Here is a 17,056-nt window from a genome sequence, read left to right on the forward strand (position 1 = left end):
TCGCGATACGCGATTTGAAGACCTGATCTGTATGGAGCCAGATCGGCCTCAAAAATAACACATTTGCAAAACAAAATTCATAAATGCACAGCACAATTTACATTTACAAAATCCGATTCGTAAATTCAAAACACAATTCATAAATACACAAGTAAAAGCATAAATATTTCCCCAAATGCTCACACAAATGCATCTTACCTAAATAAATTTACTGTCATATGATTTCATTTTTAGTAACGGAGTAATTTAATGCGTTACAATTTTCAAAATAGTAATTATAGACTATACTATATCGATCTACCTTTAGAGACTTTTAATTTGGTTAGTGGAGAGTGCGAACATTAATGTTCCATACACCGCAAGACCCTGAGTGTTCCTGTGAACACTAGCACAGACAGAACAAACCAGCAGGAGGCAGTACTGTCATCTTACTCCTTTTATTCTAAACACAGACTGAATCATATGACTCGCTGAATTATCAAAGTCACAAGTTTAAATCAATCGGAGCGGTTCCAGCGTAAATGACTCACTCAATTGAATCGGTTTGTGTGTTTTTCTGCTTTTCGTGTCTTTAACCATGTGTCAGTAGGCCTACTAGCTCACTAGTTTTAAGACATTAACTGAAAGAAGCGGGGAAAAGTATGATGTTTACAAATAAAATATTCATTTTCCATTCCAAAGATAACATCCAACACAAATCTACAAACATAACCGGTTTACTGCTAACTAGTGAAAACACTCCATTAATATGACACTGAGCTGCACCTCAAAACATGTTAAATGGAAACATTGTGCATTATGATCAAGTTTGTAGCTTAATTCACTATATTTTAAATAGTTTGACCACTGCAGTTCAGTTGGTGACAGTTCAATAGGAAATCAGTTGAAAGCATCTCATACTATTTAAAATTTGTTGTGTCTGATTGTATTAGTCTATAAAGAATGATAGTCAATGAAAAAAGAGCAAATGGGAGAAGCAGATGAACACAAAACAGCATAACAACATAAACTTTATCATTTAAAGGCAGAGTAAGTGATTTTTCAAAAACACTTTAGAAAACTGATTCGGGTCGAATTGCAAAACAAACTTGTAGCCAATCAGCAATAAGGGGCGTGTCTACTCGTGATGTGGAGGAGAGCGTGTTCAGTGCATGGGACGGACATTAGCCGAGCCGAGCGACAGAAAGATAGAGATGGCGGATAAAAAACAAAAGAGGAAAACGTCTGCGGAACAATAAGGCAAGAAGTAGGACCCGTGTAAATATCGGATCAGCTTTCCAGCGCTGGAGAGAACTCAAGGAGCGGAGGCCTGCGATCGGACGCCGAGGTTGCTTTGTTTCTTCTCAATAGGTGAGTAACACCGTGTCTACAACAACTAAAGTCTGCCTACACTGGACGCGAGAAAGAGGTCAAACGACCGTTGAAAACCATTTGAAATGTGTCAGCACGTCATAAATAGAACCCGGCAGCAGTTTTCTGTCGGGGATTTGTTGCACCGCGCCGCTCACGTCCGTAGACACGGTGTAACATTAGTTTTGCTTTGTTTCACAGAACTAATCGTTGCCTGGGTTGCGTACGTATATGTGGGGCGGAGCTATCAAAATAGGGGCAAGACCCTTTTGGGGTAGGGCCGTGTTTGTTTTGGTGATTTCAAATATAAACATTGGCTACCAGAAATCGCTTACTCTGCCTTTAACTGAACTGTGCACGTATGTTTTAAACACTTCGGATACCTTATTACTCCGCCCATGTATTAAATGTGTGCCCATAAAAGTATGCAGTTTTCTAGTGTATTTACTTTAAGTTTTCTAGTGTATTTACTACCAGAGTAGTGATGGTTTCTTTCAGATGTCTTGCTTTTGCTCAGAAAGATTCCCGATAAACTGGCGTTCCACCATGATAGCAGTTAACCTGAAAGAACAGAGATGAACAAAGAATGAATAGACAGCTATATAGAAGCTATTACAAGCAATAGGAGAGCTCAAACACATCAAGCAGCAATACCATGAAAAGGTGCATCTACAGGAACAATAAATGCATTTACACTGAAATCACACTTGTATAAGTAATGTTATGAAAGTAATGCTTTAAATATTAAAATATAAATAAAACATAAAATTATAAAATGAACATCGACTACTGCTGCATTGAATTTACACAGAACTAATACTTCTTATGCAAGGAGTGAGTTGGGTCAAAGTGGCATATTTTGACACTTCAATGCCTTAGTATTATGTCTCAACACTGTATTTGGAGCAGGCACAGAGCCACCTCAGAGCAGTCTTAAGTTTTGTGTGTAAAGATGCCTCTGTAGAATAACCAGCAGGCATCCTGTGCAGTTAAACGCAGCGACTGTGTGATAGTTTTAGGTCTGTGTGCTGCTGGGTGGTGCTGCACGGTGAAAAATAAATGTGGAGGCTTGTGTTGGAGATGATGTGAAAGCTTTGTGCGCTTTAGTTTGCAGTCAGCAGTAAAGATAGCTTTTTCCTGTCTCCCTCAGGAGGCATTTCAACAATGGCGCATCGTAAAAGTACAATACTTACAGCACAATATCCATTCATGTTTCCAGATCAGCCTCATATGAAATGTTTCAAGCCCTGGAGGTTTAATTCTTCTGGGAAAGGACAGAGGATCAGGTGAAAGCCTGGAAAGAGAAGCAGAGGGAGCGAGAAAGGGAAGAGGAGACCGGTGTCGTCTCCTCTGCAGCGGGACCCCTGGCTCTTTAAAGCATTCCCAGAAGGCATCTGATATGCATTGAACTCTGGGATGCCTCTGGCTACACTTTCTCAGCAGCTTAGACATCATAAAGTATTTAGGCGCACTTAACACACACAGGTAAGTAACCAAACACTCAGAGCTCAACTTGGAGGCAGATGAATCGTTCTGGGTTTGAGCCCTGTCACGATCTCCTCTGGTACGCCAGTTCGTTCTGAAGGGGAAAAAGACCTAAACAGAAATGCAGTGAATTCAGGAATCACCTGACGGCACGTGTTCATCACAGCGGCAGCCATTTAATCATTTATATATGAAGGATGTAACATTTAAAGCATTCTGCAAGATACAACATTCCATGTGAGATGTTAGAACGACATTCAGTAGATGTTTACATGAATTGACTTCTTTCAGGACATTTATAAGATGTTTGTTCCAGTGTTGTTGTACTCAAGTCTAGACAAAACCAAACTCGGACTCGTGTCTGTGTCCAAGACCATATTGTCAGGAGCATAGACATTCAGTAGATGTTTACATGAATTGACTTCTTTCAGGACATTTCTAAGATGTTTGTTCCAGTGTTGTTGTACTCAAGTCTAGACAAAACCAAACTCGGACTCGTGTCTGTGTCCAAGACCATATTGTCAGGAGCATTTGGATTCAGTCTGGAGACTCGAATGAGCTGGTCTTGAGCAGTCATCAAAATATGGTCTTGGACTCAGACCTGAGTACTGCAACATTGGTTTATACACAATATCGAACCAGAGAGTTCAAGAAATATCATAGCTATGATGTTACTGAATATCTGTGCCAGGCAAGGTGATATTCATTAAAACAGTCATATGATAAACTCTCAAAAATACACTGCAAACAATTATTTTCTTACATCCTCAAAACTAAAGATTTTAAAAGAGGGTTTTTACAGCAATGCAATAAAAGAAACAGTTTTGGTTCCCCCAAAAACTTTCAGTGAACAGTTCTTAGAACTATTTTGAGAAAAAACAAGTGTGAAGAAAATTCTAATAATGTAAAGAACCTTTTCGATTTTAAAAGAGGGTTTTTACAGCAATGCAATAAAATAAACTTTTTTTTGGTTCCCCCAAAAACTTTCAGTAAACAGTTCTGAGAACTATTTTGAGAAAAAACAAGTGTGAAGAAAATTCTAATAATGTAAAGAACCTTTTCCACTATAAAGAACATGTTCCACCGTGGTTATAAACTGCTGCAGTTGTTCTCTGGAAACACAGAACCGAGTGGAAAGTGGCCCAGCGGAGTCTTCTGGCTGTTGTTTATTTCCGCACAACACGCCTTGGTCAAGTTCTTCCGGTTCTGTCAGTTCTTCGTGATCTGTAGGTGATATAGGGATAGCATTTTATTTTTGTTTAAATGCAACCGTGCGGATTCTTTAACGGCTGAAAAAAATTAGATAAACACCAACCAAACAAAACAAGCTTACGTGCACGAGTCTGCTGGTCATTCCAGCTCTGTGCTTGAAAAACCTGTGGAAACGTACAAATAGAGCTGGATGAGAACCTAATGTATCAGGACAGCAGAACAGAAGACTTTCATCATTTGTAAAAACTTGCATAAGCATATGCATGAAGAGAAAGACACCAAACATCATGCTAGAATACTCAAACTATCTTAATATTTCATGTGCCCATTAAAAATGTCTGATTTTGTGTGCAGCATGCGATGAACCCTAGAGGCCTGTTCAGTAGATGAAATACAGCATTAATCCCGTGTTTATTTCCATTTTGAGCGAGGGATGATGTTTATGGAGCTACACAGAGATGCATCTGAAATGCGATACACAAATATTCTGATATGAAACTATATTCACACAGAGACAGTGAGATATGCATTATCAGTAACAGGTCGTTCAACTTGATTAACCCATTAATGACCATAATTTTCCCAAAGATGTCACACATTGAGTCATTTGCACAATCTTTCATAAATCTGTTCACAAATATAAAGCCATCGTACCTCTTCACAAGACTTGGATTGAACTGCTCAATTGATGTGAATTCGTTTTATGGCACCTTTATGGCTTTTTCGGATCTTCTAAGTTTTGGTTATCTGGACTTTCAATTAAAAACATCTTGATTTGTGTTTCAAACGACATGAACAACATTTTTGGTTTGGAACGACATGAGGGTGAGTAAATGATGACCTGTTTCATTTTTGGGTGAACTATCACTTTAAGTGTATTTTCCACAGGAAGATGATTTAATACAGGGCAACTTTAGTGACAAATGCACACATTTTTCCATGTAGAAACGCCAATATAAATCCATCCAAACAATAATAAGGGATTTTGCCCACCAGCCACTAAAGTTGCCATGTGCATTTCAGGAGTAAATACACAAAAATGGCAGCGTGAATTAAACACCATATTGCCTATCATCCAGCAAGATGTCAAAAGTTTTTCCTAAAGCTGTCTACTTGTATACCGGTTCTCTACAGTCCAAAAAAAAAAAAAAAAATGGCAGACTTGGCATTGGCCATGTTTAAATGAATATGCCTCATATACACACATAGAGAGAGAATAGGATCATTTAATAGCATCGTTCTTGCAGGAGAAAAAAAAGATCAGTGGACAAGTACAAGGCTTTAACATCTTCACAAATATTTTAAACCATAAAAGCCCTTCAAACTAATGGGAATCTCTCTGTGCCTTTTCTAATTTCCAGACATTTGCACTCATTACTCATTTTTAATGGAAATAATGGCCGCGGTTGGTGGCGAATCAGCATGCGATGAACCCTAGAGGCCTGTTCAGTAGATGAAATACAGCATTAATCCCGTGTTTATTTCCATTTTGAGCGAGGGATGATGTTTATTGAGCTGCACAGTGATGCATCCGGAATGCGCTTGGGCTTGTTTGAGCCCACGATACACAAATAATCCAATATGAAACTACATGCACACAGAGACAGCGAGATATGCGTCATCAGTAACAGGTCGTTCAATTTGATTAACCCATTAATGGCCAGATTTTCCTGAAGATGTCTCACACTGAATCTCACATACTGGATGTTTTTACAAAACTTGGATTGAACTGCTTAATTAGGGTGACCATATTTTAGTTTTCCAAAAAGTGGACAGTGGGGGGCGGGGGAAGGAGGCAGGGTTTCGCCTAACACTGTATAAGTAGCAAGTTTTTTTTGTTTGTTTTTTTTTTAGAATAAAAAGAAAACAAGTCAATAGAACAGAAAAAGAATAGACAATGATTGTGTTAGAAGGTCATTATTTATAATAAATAAAAAGAAAACGAGTAGAAAGAATAGAGAATGCCAGTGTTAAAGGCTCTTTTCTTTTTAAATAAAACAAGTAGTTAGAATAGAAATAGAATAGAGAGTGCAAATGTTAGGGAAATCGAAAGTGAAAGTAAACAGCGCAAACGAAAAGAGATTTAAATACTCCGCATCCTGAGAGCAGCTCCCTAATGCGCCAAAATTATACACAATATTAGAATGTTTAAAAGAGTGGACACGAAAATCGTGGGAGCGAAACACATGTTGCGGGAGCAGGCGGCAATGGTCAGAAATTTAGCGGGAGCGGGACAAAGAAAACTGCCGAATCCCGGACATTTTGGGCGATTAAGAAATCCCGGCCGGACGCATTTTTTTAGGTCCAAAAAGAGGACATGTCCGGGGAAAAGAGGACGTATGGTCACCCTAGCTTAATTGATATGCATTCATTTCACAATGCCTTTATGATCTGGTTATCTGGACTTTCAATTAAAAATACCATGATTTGTGCTTTGAACATGGGTTTGGAACAACATATGAGGGTGAGTAAATTTCATTTCTTGGTGAACTATCCCTTTAAGTGTATTTTCCACATGAAGATGATTTAATGCACAGCAATTTTAGTGACAAATGCACACGTTTTTCTATGTAGGAACTCATGCAAACAATAATAAGGGATTTTGCCCACCAGCCACTAAAGTTCCCATGTGCATTTCAGGAGCAAATACCCAAAAATGGCACAGTGAATTAAACACCACACTGCATATCATCCAGCAAGATGTCAAAAGCCCTTCCTGAAGCTGTCTACTCATATATTGGCTGTTTTTTAAAACATCTACAGTGCAAAAAATGGGAAAAGAATGGCAGGTTTTGTATTGCCTACATCTATTATTATGAATATGCCTCATTTACACACAGACATCATTTTATAGCATAATTTTTTCAGAAAAAAAGATCAGTGAACAAGTACAAGGCTTTAATATCATTTTAAACCATAAAAGCCCTTCAAACTAATAGGAATCTCTCTGTGCCTTTTCTAATTTCCTGACATTTGCACTCATTACTCATTTTTAATGGAATATAATTGCCGCGGTTGGTGGCGAAGGGACCCCGTTCTACCTCTCACGCCGACACAAACAAAACTCTGAGAATAAAAAGGCTTTCCACTGAGATCAATGCTAGCGGAGGAGAGGAGAGACAGGTCTATTTCTTTTCCTCACTCGCTCGCTCGATCTCTTTCTTCTCCTCCTGTTTAAGGGAGCTCCCCAGCCGCCCCCGGTGACAAATGGGGGTGGTTGAGAAGTGGCCGTTTGGTGTCTGGCATCAGCACAGTCACGGAAGAGCCTTCGAGTCTTCAGGGTGGGGAAGACAGGCCCTCGACCGCAGCCAGTGGAGAGGGGGGTCCTCAGGGGGCCTGCAGGCGAAACGGACCCCCATAAATCAGTCTGTTTGAGCTGTGCTCACCATCCATCTCAGCCCTAACGTCCCAGAGGAGAGAGAAACACAGAGAGAGAGAGAGAGAGAGGCAGGCCAGAGAGGAACAGGGAGGTGTTCGAGTGAGCAACCTAAATTCTCAACTTACAGCATGTGTGTCTATATGTGAGCAATTAGATACACTTACCGAGGAAAACAAGGAGGATTTTCATAGATTTCCTTATGTGGCAACAGAAATCTCACCGAATTTGAACCTAAAACACAAATTAATTAAATGATTAATAAATCAAGGCAGGGATATTCTGCATTATTTCATTAATTACAGTTTTAACATGCTTTATTGGCGTGACAAATATTTTTACCTTCATATTACCAAAGTATTTAAAACCAAAACCATGCAAATAGTGCAATAAGATATTTATAAGTTTATAATAACTGTAAATATGTTGTTTAGACAATTTGAATGTTTATTTACTTAATGAAAAATGTCTTAATCAGTCAATAAGTTCTTATTAAAAATTTTTTTTGCCTCTGTACATTTTACAGAATTACAAACATCTCATGGAATAGGTTAATAGACACACAAACCTCAATAATTATTACAATCAAAACACATCACTTAGGCTGGCCGCACACTAGACGATTTTAAGCCCGATTTGCACCCCCGAACGATCGGTGGGTGTGGTCCGATTCGCGGCTTGTCGCAAGCGATTTTTTGTCCAAAAAATCCTCTATTGTGTGGTGTCATTACGATTATTTAACTGCTCCCGATCGAGACGGAGCGTCGCCGAACTCAAATCCTAAATATCAAACATGTTTGATATTTACAACTCTCGATCGGGCCCCTTCTGACGTGATACCCGCGATAGCCAATGAGAGCGAGCAAGCGTTCCTCTATTTGTTTTTCTTCTCTAGTCACATTTGATCTCGCGAGTGTCTGTGAGATCTGGTGTCACTGTGAAATCGTTCCTACAATCATCAAGTGTGTGTTCTCGTGGTCTGGTCTAATCATCTAGTGTGGGCATTCAGAGGATTATAAGGCTAAAAATCGGTTGAACTGTCTTCATGTCTGTGGTCTCCCATGGTTTTAAATCTTTTAAGATTTGAAAATCGTCTAGTGTGTGGCCAGCTTAACATAACAGCATAAATAACTTCATTTTTAATGTTGCAAAGAATGCTGGTGTCTTCAACATTATTGAATTTTAAAATTGCTTGTTCAGACTTTGTTAGTGTGACAACCCTGAGTCTCCTGATCCTATTGGGAGCAGAGTGTGGGAGTTTTTGATTGGTTGTCCTCATGTTAATTGATAATTAGCTCGAGTATTTAAGAGTGCAATGTGTTTTTTGGAGGAGGACTCTCTGTGGGATTGTTCTCTCAGGAGTGGCTCTTCCTGACTTTTGTTTCTCATTTGTTTCTTTTGGCATTTCTTATATCATGTAGTTAAAGTTTTGTTGTTATTATAATTCTTTTATTATTTTCTTTAACATCCCTAGACTTTTGTTTATTATTTCTACTAAATGTTGTTGTAATAGTTTCATTCAATAAAGTGAGTTGTTTTTGATTAGACTTTGTTGACTGATCCCTCTTTTACGTTGCAACCTTAAACGAGCGGGTCGTAACAGTTAGTATGGACACATTTTGGAGAGTGTTGTTGGCCTAATATTTGTTTTTAATGTAGAGTCAAAGTCATTTACATTATTTCGTTTCAGTAAGTTGGTGCATATCACGAGACAGTATTTGTAATAAACACACACCTGTCACATATATCAGTATAATTTTATACTGATGCATTAAAGATGAAACTGCTCAGCCATCATTAAAATAACTTCACCTTGACTTGTCTGGACTACTCTGGGAGACGTTTTAACTTTAATCTATGATGATCTCATTTTCAAATAATAGTCTTGCCCATGCAGATATATCTAACACAGTAAAATCAAAGTATACACTACCATTCAAAAGTTTGGGGTAAGATTTGGGGGTTTTATTTTTTTATTTTATTGTATTTATTTATTAAACATTATACACTCTTACAGTATGCTTGCTAAGGCTGCATTTATTTGATTTAAAATATAGTAAAAACTGTAAAATTCTGAAATATTACAATTCACAATAACTCTTTTAAATATGACTATATTTTAAAATGTAATTTATTGCTGTGATCAAAGATGAATTTTTAGCATCATTACTTCAGTCTTCAGTATCTCATGATCCTTCATAAATCATTCTAATATGCTGATTTGCTGCTCAAGAAACATTTCTTATTATCATAAATGATGAAAACAGTTGTCCTGCTTCATATTTGTGGAAAGCGTGATACGTTTTTTTTTTTTCAGGATTCTTTGATGAATAGAAAGTTCAAATGAACAGCATTTATTTGAAACAGAAATATTTTGTAACTTGAAAAATATCTGTCACTTTTGATCAATTGAATGCATTCTTGAGGAATAGAAGTATTCAATTTCTTAGAAAAAAAACTCTTACTGAGCCCAAACTTTTGAACGGCAGTGTACAATGAGACACTCACAATATTCCAGGTTGACAAACTTTATGTACATTGATAAGTGTGACATAGTTCCGTGAAGGACTGCAAGATGTTAGTGAGCACGTATGTTGTGTCTCCCTGAGGCCGTGACCGTATATGAGCTGACTGATGTTCAAACACACATGCTCAGAGACCCTGTAGATGCCGTAGGCTTTCAGTGTTACCAACGGCAATACGACGTCTTCAAAAGACACCAGACTTTAGAAGAGGCCAATGCAGCGCTCTTACACACACAAACACACTCGCTTCACCAGCAAAGTTTTTCGGCTGGTCCACCAGATGCATGCAGGCCACACGGGTGATGCACACGAGTCCAAATTGTGTCACGACAGACCTCAGATCTGAGGTGGTGCACATAGCGACAAACACTCTGCAACAGTCCCAACATGAAAAACAGCAGCGAGGGAGAGCAGCGTATGCATGAAACAGCAAAAGAGAGAGAGAAAGAGAGATTTCAAGAAGTTGCCATTACATCCCCTGTCTCCCATGGTTGTGAATTTTGTATGCGGCATTGAGACGCCATAGAAAAGTCATTCCCCAGAGTGGCAAATGTGCCAAAAGCAAGCCAGTAAATAACAGTCTCCATTCTTCAAATGAATGCTAATTTCATACTGTATCTCTCTCTCGCTCGCTCTCCTCAACTTTGTTCACATATTGATGTGCTCTGAAATCAACTTCAAATGGTGCCAGCGATATCGCTGAGAAAGGGATCCCTGATTCTTCTCCGTGTCCTTTTTTTCTTCTGCAGCGATGCCCCGAATGTCGGTTTCATTAGCTTGCCGCTAATTAGCCTCCTTCAGCTGATTTGCAAGTCGATGGCGGTGGCTGCAGGACAGGCGTCTTTGAGGCTCTCGCCCCTCTGATCTTGGGGGTCCTCCAGTCCCCCTCCCGTCCGCCGAGCGCCCAGCCTTCTCCACAATTAGTACTAAAGAAATTCATGTTCCTTTTCACAGATACATTATTCATATTGTCTCTGAATGTAAATAAATCATCACGTTCTAGAGGGCTGAGCTCAGCCTCTCCCATTTCTCTGCGACTGCGAGCCTCAGTCGACTTTGGTCGAGTGACCTTCGCCCATTTCCTTTTCAAATGCCTTCACGGCTAGGTCAGTGGACCAATTTAGCGCCTCGAAACACCAACACTGTGCTCCTGATAGATGTCTGGCTACTTAAACCAGCGATTATCTGATTAGTGTTGGTAAATATGAGGGCTAACAAAGCTGTGATTTCTGGAGGCCATCAGAGTGCAAGTAATCCCAAGGAGAGCAGCGTTGCGTCTTACCGCTCTGTGATTTCTCTTCTCTGCCGTTGATCAAGCGTTTCTGGGAGGAGCGCTAACTGGACAGACACGCTGCAGTCATTTCAATGATTTAGTAGCTTCACTTTGTGCTATTATTCATTGGTCTGAAGGGAGGCCAGGTTCGGCCGAGAGGCCTGCATGTTTTATAACCACTGGAGGGCAAAGCTTTCCACCACAGCCCTCCACTTCTGTTAGGCGAGACCAGACTCTTTCACATATGGAGATGTGCTGTAAACATCGGAGAAATTACAAACAACAAGCGCTACTCTACACTGCTCAAAACTCTCGTTTGAATCATCAGTGGCAGATCCTTTAAATATGAAATATGAAAACATACTTACAGTCTGTGAGTCAGAACAGCCGGCATTGTAGTCAGGAAAACTTTAAATTGCATCATATGACCCCTTTAAAAAGCATTCTCAATTCATTTGGGTCCATCTTAAGCCTGTGCCGTCATAGTGACATGGTTACGCTAGCATCAACATGCAGGGTTGCTATATGGGGTCTCAAAGCACTACGTGAAAACAAATAAATGCTTTTAAAATTGTCTTTCAACCAACTGTCTTTGTCGGTTGTGGTATCCGTGAACACGTCCATGTCAGCAAGGACGCAGGGGTGATAACAGGTAAAGCAATTACCCCACAGCCGTATGATTTTTCCCTATGGCAATGACCGGCGAATTCTGCTCCCCCTTCAGCAGTCTGTTTGTGAAGTGTGCTATTAGGGATTTTCTATGGACTCATTTGGAGCAACAAATAAGCAAATATGAATATGTGGTTTCATTTTTCTATCCAATTAGAGAAGATATCGGGCGTTTACTACATTTCAAAGAGTCCTAGGTTCCATTTCGGTTTCCATAACTGCTCTTCAGAGAGAGACCAATGGCACCATTTTGGGTGATTTGTTGCACAGATTGACTATGTCTTTGTGCAGGACGGGGCTTTGACTCATTGAGTCAGGGGTGACGGGAATGGGGCACCCCGTGGTTTTAGCAAGTCTGCTGAATTGCTAATGAAAGAGGAGGGGGCGAAACTGACGAGGGAAACCAGGACCGAGACAGGCACCTCATCTGAATCATTTAGGCCAGGCCCAATTACAGATCTGATCCATTAGCGAGAAGGGAGACGGGCCATTTTTAAAGGCAACACAAATCAATGAAAGCTGACAGTAATCTGTTTGACAGAAAGACCTGTTAGCGGTTTGAGGGTCATTACCTTTCCGTCGCCCGATGCATTACATCGATGAAACGCGAAATGGAAACACAAAGCAGTGGGAGGCTGCGTGCCATCTGCATCGCGTCCGATGACTGCTTGTTTGTTAGCCCTAGAGCGAGCATCTCAATTTTACACCCCTTGAAGAATTTCCTTCTCGTAAACTGCTGAGGTTAGCACCCTAGTCCACCTTGACCTGCCTCTCAACCCGATATTATGTTATTGCACTTCACTCACCCCCTTGTTTGAGTCTCCTGCTAATACGCAGCCATTGATAATCATTTGCAGGAGTTTTCAAGAGCTGTCAAAGTTCACAAAGCAGCCTGACTGCTTGGAGGGAGAGCGAGGTGGAAGGATATCGATTCCCGTTGAATCACACAACACGCACACTAGAATTCATAACGCAGACGGTTACGGATCTCCGAGCTGCCAAAATCAGCAATTGTCAGTAAACACTATTAGCATAGATTTGGGCATCGCATTCCCTCCCTGCTTGACTGAATACTGCGGTCCATATACAGTATAAAAGCCCATCTGTAGTGGCCTAAATCCTGGATCAGGGGATGGTGGAGGGTCTTCTCAGAAGCCGACCCAAGGGAGAACGGGTGTGGGGAGGCCTGGCTCGACCAGCCCCTGGCTGGTTGTGTTCGGCAGCAGTATTCCCCCTCTGCTCCCAGTCGCCATCTGCCACGGTGCTGGTGTGAGGAGTGTCAGGAGCGATGTGGGCTCGGCCGGCTGAGGGTCATTACCTTTCCGTCGCCCGATGCATTACATCGATGAAACGCGAAATGGAAACACAAAGCAGTGGGAGGCTGTGTGCCATCTGCATCGCATCCGATGACTGCTTGTTTGTTAGCCCTAGAGCGAGCGGGCATCTCAATTTTACACCCCTTGAAGAATTTCCTTCTCGTAAACTGCTGAGGTTAGCGCCCTAGTCCACCTTGACCTGCCTCTCAACCCGATATTATGTTATTGCACTTCACTCACCCCCTTGTTTGAGTCTCCTGCTAATACGCAGCCATTGATAATCATTTGCAGGAGTTTTCAAGAGCTGTCAAAGTTCACAAAGCAGCCTGACTGCTTGGAGGGAGAGCGAGGTGGAAGGATATCGATTCCCGTTGAATCACACAACACGCACACTAGAATTCATAACGCAGACGGTTACGGATCTCCGAGCTGCCAAAATCAGCAATTGTCAGTAAACACTATTAGCATAGATTTGGGCATCGCATTCCCTCCCGACTCGACTGAATACTGCGGTCCATATACAGTATAAAAGCCCATCTGTAGTGGCCAGAATCCTGGATCAGGGGATGGTGGAGGGTCTTCTCAGAACCTGACCCAAGGGAGAACGGGTGGGGGAGGCCTGGCTCGACCAGCCCTTGGCTGCTTGTGTTCGGCAGCAGTATTCCCCCTCTGCTCCCAGTCGCCATCTGCCACAGTGCTGGTGTGAGGAGTGTCAGGAGCGATGTGGGCTCGGCCGGCTGCGTGCGAGGCAGCTGGAGTGATGGCGGACCGTGTATCGGCAGGGGAGTACATCGATTTCCTGTCGGCACATTTTTACATCTAATAACCGGACCTCTTTCACACCTATACACGTCGGAAGCCTTTCGTATACTGTGTCGATGCGCGGTCGGGGGGTATCAGTTCTGATGCTAAAGCCAGCTTAAGCAATGGCACGGTGTTAGGAGAAGATCTCAATACCCACGGGACCTAATTAGGAAGGCTTAAAAAGCATCTATATTACTATTAGGTATTGACTTACATTGGGGAACTTTGACTTCTTTGGTATATTTGACCATTCTAGACCTTATTCTTGTGTAAATTAACAAATATATCAAGGAAACGTTGTATGTTTAACACAACAGCGAATCTGCCAAGAGTAAAATAAAGACCACGGCAGACCTGCAAACTAGACAGTGTGAAGAGAGTGTTGAGAAAAATAGTTACACACAAAAAAATAACAGATGGTTAACTGGTTAGCTCCGTTAATAGATTCAGAATAGTCATCTTCTGAAAAAGTGACGTTAAATGTATTCTTCATGAGACTAACGCTAATACCAGTGCTAACACTTTGCAATAAGTTTCCATTTATTAACATTAGTTCACATGAACAATGAAAAAGACTTCTAAAGCATTTATTAATCTTAGTTGATCATTTTAGCATTTCCTAATACATTGTTAAAATAGAAAGTTTTCTATTAACATTATCTAATGGACATGGGCTGACATGAACTACCAATGAACATTAGTTTTTTCTTACCTAATGTTAAACAAGAATATTACATACTGTACAAATGTATTGCTCATTGTATTGCTTCATTTAATTAAAGCGTTAACTAATGGCACCGATCAATTAGACAGCCAGTTTCCTCTTCAGTTGAGATTTGAATGTCTGCATCAGAAATACAGTACGATAAGAAAAACTGCAAAAGGACATGTATCACCAACATGAAACTTGTGATTCATTCAAAAGCGGTTGACGACAAGGAAACCCACCGGGTTTTTTTTTCAGCCTGGCGCTCTTTTGATGCGCAATAGTGCAATCTTGCATCGTTTGCTGTAAAATAGAATCCCATTTGCCCTTTGTCAGCACAAAACACTTGGATATGAAGGTTTCACTACTGAGTAAGCAGCGAATCTCAGCGCAGCCCCATGAGATGCAGGAAATACACAAAGGTCCCTTCCTCTCGCTGCTCCTTCATCAGCACCCCAGTTGCCATACAATCACTTTAAGATTCATCAATTATTCAAACTAACATGAGCAAAGGCATCGACAGACAACAGCAAAAGTGTGTTTACAGACCAAACACAAAGCATGGCATGAGATTTTGGGCTTGGCAGTGGCCTCCTAAACTAATCCCCTGCAGAATAAATCTGTGGTGAAAAATACACATTTACGCAGCAGTACTACTACCACTACTATCTGCCTTTCATTCATGCATCTATCTACCAGCTAATACATTCATAGATCTATTAATTGGCTATTTAAGTAAATTTTGTGCTTATTTTGCACAAATCTTTTGCACAATGCAGGTGATTTTGCACAACTGATGAATCCCCACAGGACCTTTTGCACGATATACTGTAGCTACAGTTCTCTGTCTTCCTGCGTTTTTTTGTTATTATTATTATTCATTTCTAGTCTATATTGTTCTTCCAACTTATCCATTTCCTGTTTTGTATCCTTACTTTATTTGCATCTTTTTCTCAAATTTACCTGCAGATGGTTGTTTCTTCATTTCCAGATCCTCTGACTTTCCTTCAAAAAACATAATATACAAAGATTCATATTTACCACTAAAAGCAAAAATTAAAGTTAGAAAGAAAAGAAATAAGGAACTTGAATAATGGTTATATAGCACATCGTGTGCACAAAAGACTAGTGGAATGGGCATGTTCGCGAAATGTGCTCAACTACTGTGTTTTTCATTGTAGCTGACACACCAGCTGAAGCATTGCTTCTTAACATTTTACTTGTCCTTCTGTTAACGTTCGCATTACCTTGAAAACGGTGTAAATTGATGTGACAATTAGACCAGTGCTTTGCCGTACCCAAAGGATGCCACACACATATAATGAGCGGGTTTTAGGGATGGGTTTCAGCAGAAGTTGTCACAGTATGCAGAACGGTCTAATTATATTTAGCGTGCCCAGCTGCAGGTGCGTGATGACTGGTTAATAGGGTCCGTTAGTGATCGCTGCCATGGGTTTTGTGGGCTTTTGGGTCACCGTAGTGACGCAGAGGAGGCGTGCATATGTTCTGAGTAATTGCTCACCTGTCTGAAACAACACCAGCCATGCTTTCCTCTAAAAATGCATTCCTGCAAGTCACACACAAACGATGTTAAACTTCCAGAAAGCAAATTGATTACACTAGAAAATCATGCATGCACAATAATGCACTAGAACTGTTGGTCATCTGTCCAAAATGTGTCATCTGTCCTTTTTAAGAAGTGCTGCAATGAAGTAAAGCCGGAAATCTAAAGCCAGTTTGTCTGGTATTTCCACCTCCATCACCGCGTTGAGACAGCCATGCACAGATCAACAGCGCCATCTCCTGGACAGTAACAGAAGATTTTATGAAGACAATTCAGAGAGATAAAAAAGCATGTTCCTGGGACTCCCTGCAAAGTTTGCTTGAAAAGGAGGAAAGAAAACTGTAATGAGCAAGTCACCCAGGGCCAGGGCCAGGTCCAGCCTGCTTGGATTGGCATCACAAAAAAGGGAAGAAATTTGCAAGTCTTATAATAGGCTATCATTATATAAATAATAGTACCTGTAATTGTCCTCACTACTGCTGTGAATGAAAATTAAGTGTGTTGTTCTGGGACAGTCGCACCACCCACAGATCCAGTTGTTGAAAACGCGTGATTTGCAGACAAGTACCATACATTGTGTGAGGTAAAAATAAATAGACAAACAAACAAACACACGCACACACACACATTATGGCTTATTTCATGCAGTGTTGTTTACTATTACTACTCATATATCTGGCTTTCATTCATGCATCCATCTACCAGCTAATACATTCATAGATCTATTTATTGGCTATTTAATTAAACGTATGACTTTGAAAACGCGTGATTTGCAG

The 17,056-nt window shown here is 40.6% G+C and overlaps 1 long non-coding RNA gene across 1 annotated transcript; it reads right to left on the minus strand.

The window, feature by feature from the left end:
• Positions 1–14,958: 14,958 nt before the first annotated feature.
• On the minus strand, positions 14,959–16,121 carry LOC107754428 (uncharacterized). Its single transcript, XR_001641586.1, has 3 exons — positions 15,964–16,121; positions 15,680–15,721; positions 14,959–15,019 (listed from the first exon to the last, which is right to left on the minus strand). It is a non-coding gene; the product is annotated as an uncharacterized LOC107754428 (long non-coding RNA).
• Positions 16,122–17,056: the final 935 nt, after the last annotated feature.

Source organism: Sinocyclocheilus rhinocerous, unplaced genomic scaffold, assembly GCF_001515625.1.
Source record: "Sinocyclocheilus rhinocerous isolate Xijiao unplaced genomic scaffold, SAMN03320098_v1.1 scaffold1223, whole genome shotgun sequence".
Taxonomy (NCBI): Eukaryota; Metazoa; Chordata; class Actinopteri; order Cypriniformes; family Cyprinidae; genus Sinocyclocheilus; species Sinocyclocheilus rhinocerous.